We start from the raw sequence: 16,585 nt of genomic DNA on the forward strand, positions 1-16,585 counted from the left end.
ACATGGTGCTTGCCCTTCTGCAGATGCTTGCATGCACAAGGCTGTGCTGCAGGGTCTGGAGCAGGAGGTAGGGCTGCTTTGTTGCCAGCCCCACACGCCTGGCACATGCAGTCCTGATCACTCTCAGCTCTGGCCCTGAGCATCCACTAGCCTCCTCACAGCTGCAATGGGGTGCACATTCAGTCATTGCTGCTTTGCTTTCTGTGATTTTGCAGCCCAGAAGGCCAACCATATCTTGGGCTACTTCAAAAGGAGCGTGTCCAGCAGGCTGAGGGAGGTGATTCTGCCCCTCTGCTCTGCTCTGGTGAGACCCCACCCGGAGTCCTGTGTCCAGCTCTGGAGCCCTCAGTACAGGAAAGACATGGACCTGTTGGAGAGGGGCCAGAGGAGGCCACAAAATGATCAGAGGGATGGAATAGCTCTCTTACGAGGACAAGCTGAGAGAGTTGGGGTTACTCAGTCTGGAGAAGAGAAGGCTCCAGAGAGACCTTATTGTGGCCTTTCAGTACTTAAAAGAGGCCTATAAGAAAGACGGGAACAGACTTTTTAGCAGGGCCTGTTGTGATAGGACAACAGGTAATGGTTTTAACCTAAAGGAGGGGAGATTCAGGCTAGACATGAGGAAGAAAATTTTCATAATGAAGATGGTGAAACAGTGGCACAGGTTGCCCAGAGAGGTGGTTGATGCCTCATCCCTGGAAACATTCAAGGCCAGGCTGGACAGGGCTCGGAGCAACCTGATCTGGTTGAAGATGTTCCTGCTCATTGCAGGGGATTGTACTAGATGACCTTTGAATGTCCCTTCCAAACCAAACTGTTCTATGATTTTATGATTTGATGACTGCAGCAGCTGGTGTCCCAGCCCTAGGGCATGAATAGGGTACCCTGGGCAGCACTGATGGTGGTGGCGAGGTTGCATGAGCCAGCTACATTGGAATAATGGTGGCACCTGCTCCAGGGATGCAGATCCTTTTGGCTGGGAGCACGATAGGTTCATTTTGGAGCAGGCTGGCAGGCAGGAGGAAATGGGGAGAGCTCTGCAGGGGGGAAAGGAATAAACAGCTGCCCTGAATCCGAGGGACATGGAGAGACTTGGGGCATCAAGTGTAAGAAAAGAATGTTAGGAAAGATAGACTGCCTTAGCTTATTGAACTATTTGCTACACTGCTTCTTATAGAACTTGCTTAGCATAACTTGCTTAGTATAACAAGTAACTAAATTTGATGGAAGCCTAAGGCCACAAGCTGTGAACTTTCAAACTTCCTGCCTAGTTAAGCAAAGAAGGGCCCCAGAGTTGGTTCGAGCCAGAAAATAAGGGAGCTTTTGATCGTCAGCAGGAGCTGCATCCCTAAAGTAAAGAAACAGAACACCATATCTAAAGAAGACAAGAAAAAGCAGAATGTGAGAACTTATTAATGCTTTGTCTGTTGCCAAGGACTTATTTTTCTTCCTAGCTGCAGATGCAAAATAGCAGCTAATGGACAGCACCTAAATAGATGCCCTCAGAGACAAGAAATGGCTGCTTGATGGAAGTGAAAGGATCCAATTAAGAACGGGCAGACCCTGAACTTGAATTTTACAATTGCCCCAGACTGACATAAGGGATGGAAATTTTAGATTGTAAGAGTATAATTGCCCAGGGTTTTCTTTGCTTGGTGTCCCTCTTCCAGAGGCACACAGCTCAAGATGCTCTCTACACTGTATCTGACAAATGTATTCTTTATTTTAGAGGAATTTCTGGATTTCATGCCTGAGGGCATGAAACTTGGTTTGGGGGTTTTTGTGGGAGCTCTGCATTAGGGGCTTTTATGGAGCCACCTATCCTGGGGTATTTTTGGGAGCGCTGCACCCTGGGGCTTTTTCCAAGTGCTTCACCATTTTGTTTTTTGGGAGCCATTTATGATTTTGCTCTTTTCTGGAATGTTACAACACCTATCATGTTTGGAATGATTTGCCACAGGGACCTGCAGGAATGTATCGCCATTTGTTTTTTTAAGGAGTCCTGCACATTTGATTTTTGGGAGGCCTGCTCCATTTGGGTTTTTTTGGGAGTCCTGTACCATTTGTATTTTTATGAGTTCTGTATGCTGGGGCTTTTTTTGGCATGTTTCACTATTCCGGGTTTTTCTGGAAGCCCTTTATGGTTTTGATGTTTTCTGGAATGCTACAACAATCAGCATGTTTGGAAAGCATCACCATGCCATCCCAGAAGAGAGTATCACTGTTTGGTTTTTTGGGGGAGTCCTGCACCATTTGGTTGTTTGGGAGTCTTGCACCACTTGCTTTTTTATAAGCTCTGCACATCAGGGATTTTTTTGAGCCCTCCATGTACCGGGATTTTTGGAGCTCTATATAGTGGGGCTTTGGGAGAGCTCTGCAGCTTTGGGCTTTTTCACCACACTTCACCATCTGGCTATTTAAGAGTGCTCCATTCAAGGCTTTTTCAGAGCCTTCCATTGCTTGATGGTTTTTTGATTATTTCACCCTGGGGCTTTTTGAGACCTCTGCACTCTGGGTTTGTTGTGGTTTTTTTTTTTCGCAGTGCTTCACTGTTTTGTTTTTTTGGAAACCCTTTATGGTTTCACTGTTTTCGAGAATGCTACTATACTCGGCATTTTCTAAATGCTTCACTGCATTTGAAGAAACACCTTGATTAGTGCTTCTGTGCCTCCAGCCTGTCGGAGTGCATCACCAGGCAGGACATAGTGGCTCTGCATGTTGTGGAGGTTTCTAGACCCTGTTCATAATGCAAAGAAACCAAGCTGAGTTACACATATGTGTACTAGACCTGAGAAACTCCAGCTGAAATTGTCCATAATGGCAACCTGCTGCAGCCAAAAGCTTTTCAGCAATATTGGCCAGGTGCTTTAGGATTTTGATCAGGACTGCACATCACTTCTCCAGTTTCCTTTCCTCTGAGCTTTGGCCTCATGTATTTCAGCCCATTTATTTCCTTACACAGACACACACCCACCTCTGGCTTCATACACAATAAATGCAAGTGGGCAACAGGATAGGCTGCGGCAATTTTCACAGCAGAGTGAAGAAAATCCTTTTGCTCCAAGACCTTGTGCAGTAGCCCCAGTAGTCAGAAGGGGCCATTACAACAGTCGGCTGGTTTTGAAGCCCTGGCGCGTGGATGGCATTGCTATTCATGCTGCGCTGCAGAATACACAACAGCTGGAGCAGGTATTCCCTGAAGGGCACCTCCAGAGAACATCTGCCACCCAAATTAAAAGTTTGAGTGTAGCTGGATGCTTCTTTTCCACCACAATTGGGCAGGTGATCACAGGCAAGCCAGAGACCCATGAGAATTTCAGGACTGTGTCCACAAAAAGTGCCAAATTCTCATGGCTCCAGTAACCTGCCCACAAACAGTCTAAAAGGTTTTAACTCAAGGCAGACTCAATTTCTTTCTAGAAAGCCCATGAAAGTTGCGAACATACTGTAGGCAAGATCCCCCAACAAAGGCCTTAGAAATCATATACAAAGTTACAAGTTTTTGCCCCAATCTAGTACACATTTAATGGTGAAAAAATACAGGTGTCAAGATTTCAGCCTTGTTGTGAACTGAACACAAGTCCAGTGACATGCAGGCAAGGAAAGAGGTACTACTGTAATTAGAGGAAAAAACTGAAGACTTCCCTAATGACAACATTTATTCCAAGCACCAGAAGATGAAGCATTAGCAGCCTTTAAAAGTGTACTTCAAACAATGAGACACTAATTGTGCTGGAAAAGAAGTAGCTGAGAAAATTGCCTTCTAAAAAAGTCCTACTTCAATTGCCACAGAATATAACCTCAGAGCTCCATCCTCTGGCTCCACCACTTAAGACAACAAACACAAAAAAACACCAAAAAATACATATGGACAAGAAAAGCATTGTCGAATCCACTTCAGGCCCATTACAATCTTCCTATAGTGCCCACATCACTGAAGAAAAAACAGTTCTCAAAGCAATTCTTCTCCTTCTGCATCCGTGTTTTAACATAGCCAGATTGGACCTTTGTAACATTGTTCCATGCAGCTCCTTTTGATCCTAACAAATCTATGTGCTCCTTGCAAAAGTGTTTGAACAACTTCATTATCCTTGTCTTCTGAACTTGGTTCTGTGGGACACTGGACTTGTCTGAACCTGTTGATGCTGAATGGTGAAGTCACCATGAGTCAGCAGAAAGAAGTGGGTTTTGACTTGAGCAACATGCTTAACTTGCAAAACAGACATGATGGGTGCAGTCTAACACTCTAATCGACTGAGTGACACCTGGGGTGAGGCAAAGGCCCCACAGTGCAGTGTTGCTTCAGTAAAGCCAGAAAGACCCCCCCATACACCTGTACCAAATTCCTTGCCCCATGCTGACTCATCAGGCCCCACCCACGCTCCAGAATTTACAACCCTTGCTAAGGGCCAGTCAGCACATGATATTTGACTTAGTCCCACCTTGCCAAGAGCATAAATCTAGCATTTAGAATCCTCCATTTTGAGGACAAGAATTCAACTCCAGCATATGGGACAGATCGATGTGTCTGCTCTCTTCAAGTAGGGATGACTCCTTGGTAAGTGCTACACTCTCAACTCTGCCAAGTAACCCCAGGAAATTTTACTTAGGTTAAATCCACATTATAGTTAATAGCTTAATTATATTCTTGAAGTTAGTGAATTTATCAACAGCAATTCCAATTTTGTTATATCTGTCACTTCAATAAATTAGCTTTTCAACTTTGCAGATCTGTTTCAGTTGAAGTCCTTGAGAGGGCTCTGACAGGCAAACATTGGCTCCAATATGTGGCTACACACACAATCCTTTGGACTTAAACTGTTGACTAAGTCTAAGACTGAGACCAGATCTCCTGACGAGTTTAGAAAGCAAGGAAGTCCTTTCTGAAACTTGTGGCTCAACAGGAGGGCCTCCCCAGCCACACATCAGACTCATACTCTTAATGTGACAGGTTGCCAGTCAGAATCTTCATCAGTAGGCTCACACTCCTCATCAACTATCAAGCTGTCATTATGGTTGTATGCATTTGGTTAATCATCATTGTCACCATCTTCCTCCACAGCCCATTCTTCTGTAGGGACAAAAATGTATCTATTCATTAATCATAAATACAGAACAAAAGAGACCTCCTAGAGACCATCGAGTTTGTCTTTCTCCTCAAGATGAAAGAGAATAAACTAAAGCACCCTACCCAAAGCTGACAGTTTGAGGGTTGACATTCAAGATTCTCATAAAAAGCTGTGCCATCTCTTCTTTACTGGCTCAAATCCCAGCCTCTAGTTACAGGGGAGCCAGGTTTCACCTGTCTCTCTGTAGCACTTTTTTCTTTCTTTCTTTTCTCCCCAAATTTTCTCCAGCCTAGACTACACTACCTTTACTCTCCCCTTCATCTGTCCTGACTTCTTCCCATGCATCTGATTCTTATAATGCTCTTGTCTGGAACTCAAGCCTTTTTCACAAGGTCATGGCCCAAACACAGATACAGGCAAGGCCTTGTCCGTTCTGGGCAGACATAAGGTACTGCTGTGTGGTTAACCTACACTCATATCGTTAGTAAAATACACCACTATGATTGCTTTTGACAACTACTATTCCTGAAATACAGCCAAAGCACAATCAGTTCTCATCAACTGCAGCCCCAAGACCTGTTTCTGCAGAACCATATCATAGAAGTTAACACAATATGTAGCTGGTTACCCTTCACTTCATAGAATACAGCTAATTACAGATTATTGCATTTCTTTTATTTCTCCACTTTGAGATAATTCTATATATAGTCATACTGTCTACCAGTGTAACAGCCATACTCACTGCTCCCTGCACATTATCAGGCATGATGTTCATCTTGTCTCTAACCATAATTCTTCATGAACAGTCACAGATCCAGGCTAGTTTCATACAACTGTAAGCACAGGCCACATTTTCTGTTAGCACTTAGAAAACAGTATCAGGCCTCCCCACCCCCAAAGCAGAGTTTATGTTGATTACTAACTACACAACTCGCAGGCTTCTTCCTTGAAGGCAAGAACTCCCAAAAATCGATGGTGAAGGGCTCCCAAAAAACTAAACCATGATGCACTCCACTCCAGAGCAGCAGGGTGAAGCGCTCTGGAAACAAGCCCCCAAAGTGGGGCTCTTTCTCCACACAACCCCCTCCCCAGACCCCAATGCGTCCATCTGTATGTGCCCTGCCAATAGCCCAAGTTCTTAAAAACATGACAAAACTTTGCTATTTTTGACCACACGTCCAACACTCTTTAGATCGTCTTCCTATGCAAAAAAAACTTTCCGTAGCACACTGCTGCTGCAGTATTTCAGTAAACTTGGTAAGCACATAAATTTATGGATTAAATATAACACGTGCCCAGATAAAACACTGACATAGATGTGGCATTTATCTGAGTTTTACTATTTGGTACCTCAGTTGTCCCTGCCTTTTCTATAAAAAGTTCTTACAGATGATGACATTAAAAAGAAAAAACAAACAAACAAACAAACAAACAACAAACAAAAACACATAAACACTACACACGCACAAAACCCAAAACATATGAAATTCAAAACCGGAAAGAGACATTTTTGTTTTGCAGGTGTTGTACAGGATTTTTGTAGGCAAAGTGAAGAGGGAAAGTGAGAAAGATCAACATGTTAGTGAATATTGGTAATAGATATTCAACAGCCTTTTAATTTTTTTTTGAGGAAATACATGTCAAATGCTCTTTTGCAGTTCAGTATCTTACAATGGGGGTCCTCTGAAATTTCTTAAGTCATAAGGACAAATCATAGCTAGTCTGGTAGGTTACTTCTAAAGTTCTTCTGAAATTTGGTAACTAGACATACAGAGGTCACAAAAAAAACATTCATTTTTACTAACTTCAAGGACTTCATGGGTAAAAGAAGCCTGAAGGCCTAAAATAACCAGTAAACTTCATGAATAACTTAAGAGAGTTTCTATAAGCAAGTTATAAAAACAGGAAAAATCAAAGTATGCCGAAGTTCTCCTTTTACTGTACTGCTGTAGCACACTTCGGCATAACTCAAAGCATATTTTAAACCTGAAGCCAAAGCTATTGTCTAAAAAGTTGAATGTAGACACTAAGCTCATATTTATCAATTGTTAGAACTCAACATGGCTACTCAAATATGGCTGTTAAAAGTATCAAATGTAACACAACAAATTCCACTAGAACTGGCCAAGCTATTACCTAAGAAAACGTGCTTTAAGTTTTTCCCAACACATCAACATACTGGTGAACTAATCGTTTGGTACTTTTTAACCAGAAATCCAATATTCACATGTATTTTATTTAACTGAAAGCGAATTTCAAACCACAAGCTCCAAGTTAACATCACAACAGACTGTCTGCTATCCATAGTATGTTGCTGTTGGCTTTCCATATCCTGGCTAGACCTTTAAACACACAAACGCTGAAGAGCCAACAAGAAATTATTTTCACATACAAATAGGTGTCTTTGTGAAAGGACATTATTCCTCCAGTATTTGACCAGTGTTTTCACTGCATCCAAAATATTGAAGTAGCATAAGATTTAAAGTGTCTAAACATTGTTAACCCTCAGTCTGCACACTTTCCCCTAATCTGCAAAACTTGCAAAGAAAGTCAGTGCCGTGGTCCTGGGATGTGGACACTGCCAGTCTGAAGCTCTGAGTGAAGCCTCTATCGGAACTGGAAGCGACAATTGCACAGAGAAACTGAGCTCACTGAGCAAACAGAGGACAGCTAAAGTACATTCTCCATGCACCAATCGGGTAACAAAAGGAAAAGGAAAAGGAAAAGGAAAAGGAAAAGGAAAAGGAAAAGGAAAAGGAAAAGGAAAAGGAAAAGGAAAAGGAAAAGGAAAGGAAGGGAATGGAAGGGAAGGAAAGGAAAGAAGAAAAGAGAGGGGGGAGGGGAGGGGAGGGGAGGGGAGGGGAGGGGAGGGGAGGGGAGGGGAGGGGAGGGGAGGGGAGGGGAGGGGAGGGGAGGGGAGGGGAGGGGAGGGGAGGGGAGGGGAGGGGAGGGGAAAACCAAAACAAAACAGAGAGAAAGAATATTTAGCTCTGCATTCTCAACTCAACAACATTCTCTGTGAACATAAGTCAAAGAGCAATGGAGATACATAAGGGTCTAAATAACAGCAAAACCACTTGTTGGAGGAATTTTTTAAAGCAAAAACAGCCTCAGAGGAGCAAATAAATTAAAACATCCTGTATATTTACATTTCATGCAAGGTTAGATTTTTATTTCCTAAATGCACCATGCATTTATTTTTTACTTGGCTTACAGCATATATTTTAATTAGATAAACATAATTTTTGAGTTGTTATATTCAAAACATTTATTTAAAATAAGCCACATCTGTGCCTAATGACAGTGAATGAAACAGTAAGAATTCTGCATCTAGCATGCTCTTCTCCAGTACACATTTGTAGGATGCATTCTTCCATCAAAATGTCTCCTCCTGAATTTCTTTTCTACACAGCAGCCCTGTGGCTAACTTCAGCAGCAATTACTCAGCAGCTTAACTGCATTTTATACAGGGCTCTGTCATGCTAAACCTATGTTCTACTGAGTAACCAAGGAAGCTAGATTTTTAAAAAGCAATTAAGGAGCCATAAAATTCTAACAATGATATCTCTTCTACAACTATTGCATTTGATTACTAACTGAAAACTAAGGAGCTGTTCGTCCAGTGCTTTCCAGATACTTCTGTGCACCTGAACCCCGCTGTGGGGAGAGGGCAGCAAAGCTGCTCACCAGCACCAAAGCAGCAGCTCCTGAAAGATGCTCAGCTACAGCATCTCGGCTCCCCAGGGGAGTCTTGGTACACAGAGCTGCACTGTGGTGGACCGCACTGAATGCTCTGCCCACTCTAGCCCCTACACAGGACACAGAAGGTGACGTGAGCCCTGCTTTTGCTTTTTCCCCATCCACTTTCAAGTCAAAAGAGGCCAGAATTGCAGAATTTAATGACACAGATAGGTGCCCAGCTTTACAGTGGCTAATGGTCTCATTTAAGTCACTTTAGGAGCTCAGAGCCTCACACCTTTTATTGACTGGATATGTGACACAAATACTGTAAGGCAGGGGTGTCAAACTCATTTTCACCAACAGCCACATCACACTCACGGTTGCCTTCCAAGAGCCAAATGTAATTTTAAGACTGCACAAATGTAGGAGTAGTTACATTTACACAGTCCTAAAATTACATTTGTCCCTTGTAAGGCAACCGTGAGGCTGATATGGCCCCCCCTAAAAATGAGTTTGACACCCCTGCTGTAAGGTATTGATTTTCTTACCATGGCAGCTTGAGAGCTGGTTGTGAAACCACAAGTGGAGGGGGAAAAAAACGCCAAGACTATAAAAAATAGCCAGCAGTAAAGTCTAGAAATAAACACAGCGTGTATTCCTGTGTTCAGAGATCTACCCAGGTCATTCCTAGCACAGCTGATCTCAAACCTCTCACTGTTCCTTGGTGTGGCAACACCCTTCTGCAATGCTGGGAATACTGGCATTTGCAAATAATTTGCAGGTAGAAGGTTATGAATAGATTCTGAGACCAGTGGGAATCCTATAAGTCAAGGAGTAGTCCAAACTTGATGGACTGTGGAAGGAAGAGTTAAAAAATAAATTTTCGCTGGCAGCCTACCCTGTGAGTCATTATTTGCCCACTCCACTGATAGCAGCAGGGTCTCCACATGTCACTGTATGCTGAAACAAATACGCTAAAGACATTAAGAACAGCAAAAACAGGAGTTCCTTTTATCTGTGCCAGAGAATAAAGGCAACATCTTAGAAAGTGGCACCACTGAAGCATGTGCTAAGATTTCTGTTCCTTTTTTCTTTTCCCTATTCTTACTTCTTTTCCCTATTCTTTTCATAGCAGGAAACTAACATGGCAAGAAAATAACATATCAAAGTCAACATTTTTTTAAACCTCCAAAATTCACAGGAAAAATTACTTAGGCTTTAATGAAGACCTGAGATCATCAGGGACTTTTTAATACTTAAAGATCTGTTTTGGGACAATTTGTACTAGCAAGGTAATCAATGAGACACAACTGTAGTGGATACAAGAAAGGAGATCCTGAAGCTATGCATCCTGCATGCAGCTGGGATGTGCAAGTCAAGCTGGAAAAATTTCACAGGCTTCAGGGACATGGCTTGTCTAGCCAAAAAAAAAAAAAAAAAAAAAAAAAAAATTTGGTAGTTTAAAAAAAATTATTTCTGTGTCTAGCTGTCAGAAATTTATTTCTCTGACTGTTGGTCAATGGGTCACTATGGTCTACAGAATGCTATAGCAACTAAAGCAAGATGGAAGGTGGGTAGGACCTACTGACTATTTCAGAATGAATCTGAATAAAACATTCGAGGATACTCATCGCAAAGCCCTGTGCAGTGGTGATGCCAAAAAAAGCTATCAATAGTAGACAGACAAATCTATAGGCACATACGGAGCAGGACATGCAAAATCCCAGCCAAAGGAATAGAGTCCAAGCAGCAGGCAGCCTTGCCACACCTGCACTCTCCACCCCTCGTGGTCAATTTGGGCCCCTTAAATCACATAGTGATTTCTTTTGACAACAGTTGAAGAACTGCTGAAAATCATGGGCAGGAAAGAACAAGCATTGTGTCTTTTCACCTTCAGCTTAGGCATTTCTTACTTTCTTCGACATCAGCAGTAGTGCAACTCTTTGGCCATCTGACCGTTCTCTGGAACAGTGTCTGCCTGGGCGTATGAAAGCCAGAAATGAGGAATCAAATCTGATTTAATGCAGGTTACCAATGCCTTCAGGAAGAGCAGGCTACCAACTCCTTAAAGCATTGTTACTTAAGAAAATAGGACATGAAGTTGACAATCTGGATAAGTTATCACTTTGCATCCTATTCCATTTGGGGTTATTAGCATTGAAGTTACGTCACAAGTAAGAATAACAATTCCCTTTGTTAATCTGGGTATTAAAAAAAAAAAAATCCTGATTGTAGTAACACAAAGGTTCCTTGCAAAGGATGAAGATTATGTGCCCCTGACAGGTCTCCGTTGTGAAATAATTCCTTGCTTAACCTCAGAGGAATGAGAGACTGAAAACCATACAATACTTCAGTCCTTCTCAACACATGTTGGAGTTGGTTCCAACTCTTTGAGGGTGCGTATGGATGTACCATAAAGTAGCTCAGCATGTTGAGGACACTGTCTGATACTTTCATTTAGCATAATCACACTAAAGGTGCCAACTACTTACAGGGTTTGAGACTGGAGCATTAATAAAGGCAGAAGAAAAATTTCAAAAAAGTATTTTTGAGTTGGCAAATACAACCAAAAGTTTCAAAGAGCCTCATGTAAGAAAATACATTTTCTTTTTTTTGTTTCCTCTTGCCCCTTAAGTGTTCTAACTCCTGGCCTTTCTGATGATGTTAACAGCAAAAGACAAGAGTCGTTCCTCCTGTCCCTGGTTCCATGAGCAGGAGCCAGCAACTAATTCCTTCTCATGCAGATTTCACCATGTCAGTGGGAATGCGTTACATAGGTTTTCAAGAAGCAAAGACTGGCCCACAATGCCTGCACCTATAAGCAGTCACTTTACTAAATGTGTACAACATTTAGACAATATTTACCCTGGAAAGCCATAATAGAGATCCTCATTCTACCAGCGGCTAAAAGAACAATACTCTTCTAGAGATCTAGGTTGCCATATCTGGGGAGGAGTTAAAAAAAGAAGTCCACTAACTGCTAAGTCAAACTGGAGAAGCTTGACCAACCTGATCTCTTTCTATGACAAGGTGACCCACTTAGTGGATGAGGGAAAGGCTGTGAATGTTGTGTATCTAGGCTTCAGTAAAGCCTTTGACACCATGTCCCACAGCATTCTCCTGGAGAAGCTGGCAGCTCACAGACTGGAGAGCTGTACTCTTCACTGGGTAAAGAACTGGCTGGATGGCTGGGCCTAAAGAGTTGGGATGAATGGAGTTGAACCCTGTTGGTGGCCGGTCATGAGTGGTGTTTCCCAGGGCTCAGTTCAGGGGCCAGTTCTGTTTAATCTCTTTATCTGGATGAGGGGATTGAGTGCACCCTTAGTAAGTTTGGAGATGACACCAAATTGGGTGGCAGTGTTGATCTGCTGGAGGGTAGGAAGGCCATACAGAGGGATCTGGACTTGGCTGGATTGTTGGCCTGAGGCCAATTGTATGAGGTTAAACAAGGCCAAGTGCTGTATCCTGCACTTGGGTCAGAACAACCCTGGGCAGCGCTACAAGCTTGGGGAAGAGTGGCTGGAAAGCTGCCTGGCAGAAAAGGATCTGGGGGTGTTGATTGACAGCGGCTGAATATGAGCCAGCAGTGTGCCCAGGTGGCCAAAAAGGCCGACAGCATCCTGGCTTGTATCAGGAATAGTGTGGCCAGCAGGATTAGGGAAGTGATTGTGCCACTGTACTTGGTGCTGGTGAGGCCCCACCTCAAATACTGTGTTCAGTTTTGGGCCCCTCATCATAAGAAAGACATTGAGGTGCTGCAGAGAGTTCAGAGAAGGGCAACAAAGCTGGTGAAGGGTCTGGAGCACAAGTCTGATGAGGAACAGGCGAGGAAACTGCAGCTGTTTAGCCTGGAGAAGAGGAGGCTGGGGGGAGACCTTATCACTCCCCACAACTACCTGAAAGGATGTTATAGCGTGGAGGGTGTTGGTCTCTTCTCCCAAGTAGCAAGTGATAGGATGAAAGGAAATGGCCTCAAGTTGTGCCCGGTGGGTGGGGGTTAGATTGGAAAAATTCCTTCCCAGGAAGTCTTGTCAAGCATTTGAACAGGCTGCCCAAGGAAGTGGTGGAGTCACCATCCCTGGAGGTGTTTAAAAGACATGTAAATGAGATTCATAGGGACATGGTTTAGTGGCAGGTTAACAGTTGGATTCCATGATCTTGAGGGTCTCTTTCAACAAAAACGACTCAATAATTCTATAATTAAACAGGAAATAATTGCTACTGTCTCTGTGACAATGATAGGATGAGATCAAAATGCTATATAAAAATGGCCACTCACTAGAAATAAAAGCTATGTTTTGTTGCTACTGCGTTATACAAAAAAATCATTAGCCAAAACGCCTCACAACAGGAAAGACCATTTTACTGTGAAATAGAGAAGAAAAAAGCAATGATAGAGCAGTACTTTGATGGGCTCTACTGGGAAATCCCAGCCAAGCAAGAGATCTGCACAGTGTGTATCTGAAAAGAAAAGGAGGAGAAGGGCTAGTATTTAGCACTGCCTTTAAGATATGACACACCAGCAGATCCAGGAGAGGTCTGTGCAGGTCTATCAGTATAGACATAAAATCCAAGGTCCAAGGAGGTAAATCTCTTGCCAAGTTTGTATTTCTCCTTCAAATGGAAGCTGATAATATAAGGTATATAATGATGCAACAAAAACCAGGCCAAAAAGTAAAGTCCAAGACAGGTGCTGAAAATAATTAGGTTTCCTATTTGGTAGGAGCTGTGATACCAAAAGGAGACAGCTACAATTTTAGAAAGCAATGCTTTGATAAAGGTGATGTTAAATAAACAGATCTGAAACAAAGGCAAACAAAAATCCCTACGCAAGACACAGATTCGTAGTTAAAGAAACCACAGTCACAGAAAGTAAGCCCTGTGGTACTTAGCACAGTAAACACAGAATGGCAAAACATTCACTCCTCTTTGTCTGCCTGACAAGCTCCAAATGGCAATTTAATTTGAAATAGAGAGCCCTCAAAACATAGACATTTATTCCTAGCAATGCCAAAAAGGAGCTTCAACAGCTGTAAGGTAAATCAGTAAGGAAGACTAAAATGTCTGTCAAAAAGCATACAACTAAAAGGCACAAGTTTCAGTATTTGAGAAGCAGCAAAGCTGTAGAAGAATTGATGCCTTCCTGGACCACCCCAGGAAGGAGGAGCAAAGGGTACACATGCAGAGAGAAGATATTTGTGCGTAGGACTGCAAAATGGGAGACTCCTCAGGTTCATCTGTTCTGGACACATTCTCTTCCAGGAGTGCTACCAGAAACCTGAGACTCTGAAACACAGTTGGCAGCAGAAAGCAACAACATTCATCAGGTGTTCCCCAGAGACACCCACAGAATCTGAGTTTCAGCGTAAAGCAGCTGAGCTGGTAGGTACATGACTTCCTTCACCAAAACCAACACCCATGCCAAAGGGCTGGGGAGCAGAAAATCAGGCTTTTTCTTTTTTAAAGAGAGATCTCAAGCAAAGCACATCCTACAGAGTTCAGTATCTCCATTTGTTAACTGGCTAAAGCCATAAATAACAAAACAAGAACAAAAAAAATAAACACAAATAAAGCAGACATGGTATAACAGACACCTTTGCAGGAACAATAATCTCACTGATCATCATGACTATTTGTATTTTAGTAAAGAGACAGGCCTTTCATTTTGTAATATGCTGAAAATCTTTGAAGGGTCCACCCACACTAGATGAATGACTTGTGACATGGCAAATGAAGTTCAACTTTTATTAAATCATAGTAATGATTTTTTTTTTCTAAGATATGCTGTGATATAGATTAATTGCATGAAGAAATGGACCTAGAATCATCACAGAATATACTTCAAATCAATGTGCTGTTACCACCAAAATCAAAGGTATTAGGATGGGGCAAACAGGACAAATTATTAGTATGGTCTCTGTCAGAATAGCATGTGCAGCACTCATAACCCAAACCCTCAAAAAATAGCATTACATTACAGAGGGCCTGGGAACAGGGGTGATTAGAATGTCAATTTCATACCAAGAGTCAGAGGAGACTTTTTAAATGTGAGATGAAGTAAACACAGCACAAACAAAATTAAGCATCTACCTCCCCATTTAACTCTGGAAATAGTTCCTGAAACTGAGCAGGACAGGACAGTGCCTCTTTTTCACAACCAAAAAAACATAATTATTCTTTTATGCTTTGCTGACCACCCCACAAAGTTATATGCTCTGCAGCAGCGAAATACAAAACCACAAAAGACAGAAATTACTTCTATGACAGAACTAGCTTTCACCCTCTATAACAAGTGTGATTTTGAACAAGAATATTTGACAGAAACAGAAGACAAATTTCAAAATTCTCCTGACACATAACTGCAATCAGAAACACAATTTTGCTGTCAGTCTCTAAACTAGACTTCAGATGAAGCTAAATTATTTGACAAGTAAGTTTACTGAGGCACAGAAAACAAAACCATACAAATGAAAATGTGATATGCAACACTCAAGAATACTTAGCTCCAAAACCCACACTATTAGCAGGTCATCTGTCTGTGTTTTGTTACAGATGTATCAACTGTCTGACAAAGTAGTAACTCAATTTCACCAAGGGGAAGTCCCGTTTGACCAACCTCGTTGCCTTTTATGAGGACATAACCAGGTGGATGGATGATGGCAGAGCAGTGGATGTGGTCTACCACTCTTCAGTAAAGCAATTGACACAGTCTCCCACGGCATCCTCGCAGCTAAACTGAGGGAGTGTGGTCTGGACGATCGGGTAGCGAGGTGGACTGTGAACTGGCTGAAGGGAAGAAGCCAGAGAGTCGTGGTCAGTGGCGCAAAGTCTAGTTGGAGGCCTGTATCTAGTAGAGTGCATCAAGGGTTGGTACTGGGGCCGATATTATTCAATATATTCATCAATGATTTGGATGAGGGAATAGAGTCCACTGTCAGCAAGTTCGCTGATGACACCAAGCTGGGAGGAGTGTCTGACACGCCAGAAGGCTGTGCTGCCATCCAGAGACCTGGACAGGCTGGAGAGTTGGGCAGGGAAGAGATTAATTAAAAGAAACAAGAGAAACCAGGGCAAGTGTAGAGTCTTGCATCTGGGCAGGAACAACCCCAGGTTCCAGTATAAGTTGGAGAATCACCTATTAGAGAGCAGCATAGGGGAAAGGGACCTGGGGGGTCCTGGTGGACAGCAGGATGACCACGAGCCAGCACTGTGCCCTTGTGGCCAGGAAGGCCAATGGCATCCTGGGGTGTATTAGAAGGGGGGTGGCTAGTAGGTCAAGAGAGGTTCTCCTTCCCCTCTACTCTGCCCTGGTGAGACCACACCTGGAATATTGTGTCCAGTTCTGGGCCTGTCAGTTCAAGGACAGGGAACTGCTGGAGAGAGTCCAGCGCAGGGCAACAAAGATGATGAAGGGAGTGGAGCATCTCCTTTATGAGGAAAGGCTGAGGGAGCTGGGGCTCTTTAGCTTGGAGGAGACTGAGGGGTGACCTTATTAATGTTTACAAATATATAAAGGGTGAGTGTCATGAGGATGGAGCCAGGCTCTTCTCGGTGACAACCAGTGGTAGGACAAGGGGTAATGGGTTCAAACTGGAACACAAACGTTTCCACTTAAATTTGAGAATAAACTTCTTTTCAGTAAGGGTAACAGAACACTGGAACAGGCTGCCCAGGGGGGTTGTGGAGTCTCCTAGTCTGGAGACATTCAAAACCCACCTGGACACATTCCTGTGTAGCCTCATCTGGGTGTTCCTGCTCCGGCGGGGGACTGGACTAGATGATCTTTTGAGGTCCCTTCCAATCCCTAACATTCTGTGAATTTTAGCAGTCTTGAG

The sequence above is a fragment of the Columba livia genome, chromosome 3 (assembly GCF_036013475.1).
Source record: "Columba livia isolate bColLiv1 breed racing homer chromosome 3, bColLiv1.pat.W.v2, whole genome shotgun sequence".
In the NCBI taxonomy this organism is placed as follows: Eukaryota; Metazoa; Chordata; class Aves; order Columbiformes; family Columbidae; genus Columba; species Columba livia.